General features: G+C 34.1%; 1 protein-coding gene across 6 annotated transcripts in view; it reads right to left on the bottom strand.

Annotated features, from left to right (window-relative positions):
* LOC135216826 (uncharacterized) overlaps nt 1–2,500 on the bottom strand; it is a 15,717-nt gene that overhangs the window by 12,905 nt on the left and 312 nt on the right. For 3 of the 6 annotated variants that reach the window (XM_064252329.1, XM_064252353.1, XM_064252338.1), the window contains exon 2: nt 2,069–2,223. The exons of 1 other annotated variant lie outside the window; for it this stretch is intronic. The gene's annotated coding sequence lies outside the window, so the exon portion shown is untranslated. The remainder of the gene's footprint in view (nt 1–2,068; nt 2,224–2,500) is intronic. 2 more of the 6 variants (XM_064252361.1, XM_064252345.1) reach the window with 2 other exon arrangements.

Here is a 2,500-nt window from a genome sequence, read left to right on the forward strand (position 1 = left end):
GCCAACATAAAATTTGAAATAGTCCAATTTGATTGCTTTTACACCTCAACGCTGAAAAAAATGTAAATATGTATATACAAAAGTAGAATACGCCCACCGATATCAAAGTGTGAGGGGAGCGTGTGTGACATATCATTAGTGTCGGTGCAACAACAACCACCCGATGTAACATCAGTAGGTCTACACTGAGTAGCGACAATGAAATTATCTTGAAAACACTTACTTTATGTGTGAGAGGAATATTTGGATTTTCATACATAATTAATTGTTATAATTCTTAAATATTTAAAAAATTATGGCATACTAGCAAATATTCGTCTATGCAATTATTCTTTTGTCAAAGCAAGATAATGTTCCTAGGCCTAGGTGTTAGATTTTTTTTACCTTACAATTAACAGTCACATCACTCTATTAACAATTTCTGGCCAGAAAGCAAATGAGGTTATCTACACATTCTTGTTCTTCAAGTTACTTTATGAAAGAATAAATTATACACCAAAAGCGAGGAGAAGGACTTTTAAGAAAATAACATTTTAAACCAGTTGAAAAACAATTGTTCCATAAGCCTTGATATTAATACTTATGATATTGCAATTAATAGTCATCTTCTCCATATAATCAAAATCATCTTTTATTCCTCAAAGAACAGGAAATCTCTACAAATAAAAACATTAGTAACATTACATCTCATAAGGCTCAGATTATTCTTTTAGGCCTATAAATCATTTTGCGACATATAGGCAGCTTAAATACAGCCTAAAACTTCAACATTCAAAGAAAACTGGTTGTAATTCATATTCCTATTGTATTCGTCAAAAAACAGATAATCTCTACAAATAAATTCCTTAATAACAGATTATATCTCAGAAGGCTTAGATTATATTTTAGGCCTATAAAACATTTTGAAACTTACAGGCAGCTTAAACACAGCCGAAAGCTTCAACATTCAAAGAAAACTTTTTTTTTTTAGTTCATATTCCTACGTTGAAAATGTTATGACTGTTGAGCTTAATTAGGTCTACTGTCATAATGCAGCAGACGTAGTTATGTTGACCAGTCCGAGGAGCATGTAAAGTGGGCTTTCATTGATGGCACAGCTAACCTTATCACACTGCACTTTGAACTTAGCAGCGCAAAAAAAAAGAAAATCAGTTCAAATCACACAGATTACGAATTATACCAATGCATAAAAGGGATCATATTCATATAACCATAAGGAAAATAGGTCTAGCAGTGAATTCACAAACTTTTCGACATGTATGACATTAGAAAAAAAGTATAACACTACTTGGAAACATCACGTTGAGTCTGAGAATGTGGACGATACAAAAAGAATCGTGTCGCATGAGATTTGAGCACCATTATGAAGGTTTGTATGTGTATTGCTTGGATTTTGCATTCCTGTCTTTACTACTCAGGTAACTAGTTTTTATTTCAGTGTTAAAACACAGAAATGTCAAATTGTTGAAATAATTGTAAATGTAATGGTAAACATATGTGCAAAAAATTACATGACTATTGATAAATTATGATATTAAAGTATTCAGTAATAAACTACTCTGTTATATTATAACCCTTCAGTGAAATATACTTTCACACATTTTGTAAACCGGCTGCTAACCTATAGGAAAGGGTTGGTTTCATAACAATAGGTCATAAAAAAAACAACAGAAAGCAGTTAAGAATCAAGAAAAAAATACATAAATAAAAACAAAAATAGCTAAGAGTCAAGAAATGCACCTATAGCTCAGGTCCACTGTGGCGCGGATGACGGGAAAGGGGGAAGAAAGAAAGAGAAAGTGACCGCGGAGTGGCTGACTTGCTCTAAGAGGGTCCCGGTTAGCGCGCTGTCATTGAAGGCAACGCTAAAACCTTATTCCGTATCTTGAACTAAGCAATGTAAGAAAAAAAAAAATCAGTTCAAATCACACGGATTACGAAGTATACCAATGCTAATATTAAAGGGGGTCATTTATAACAAAAAGGAAAATAGCGTCAGCTGTGAATTTGCAAACATTTAACAAGCATGGCATTAATAATAATAATAAAAAAGTTTAACACTACTTGCCATCGTCACCTTGAATCTGAGAATCTGGACAATACTAAAAGACATCACCGTACGGTCAGTTATAAGTTAGCCTGGAAAGTCTGTTCCTCTGGTGGGTAGGCTACTGCTTGAGTAACGGTACATCTGACCTCATACGTCTGGCGCTGTCCCTGTAACTAGCAAAACCCGAGAGAGAGAGAGAGAGATTTATGATATGAGGCATGATGAAGAAAGCGGCGAACGCTTATGTAGCATAATCTGACGTTTAAAATAACTAACAGATATATCGTTAATCGTATCACTCGTTCATTTCAGTTCAGGGCAAACCTTAAGTCCATGATGTTATACAGTAAGATCAAAATGTGAATGTGAACTTGTAACTTTGGACACAAATTTCACTTATAGATACACATAAAACCTGCCCCACAATGGGCATTGGTTAGAAGCATGTGG

The sequence above is a fragment of the Macrobrachium nipponense genome, chromosome 19 (genome assembly GCF_015104395.2).
Source record: "Macrobrachium nipponense isolate FS-2020 chromosome 19, ASM1510439v2, whole genome shotgun sequence".
NCBI lineage: Eukaryota > Metazoa > Arthropoda > Malacostraca > Decapoda > Palaemonidae > Macrobrachium > Macrobrachium nipponense.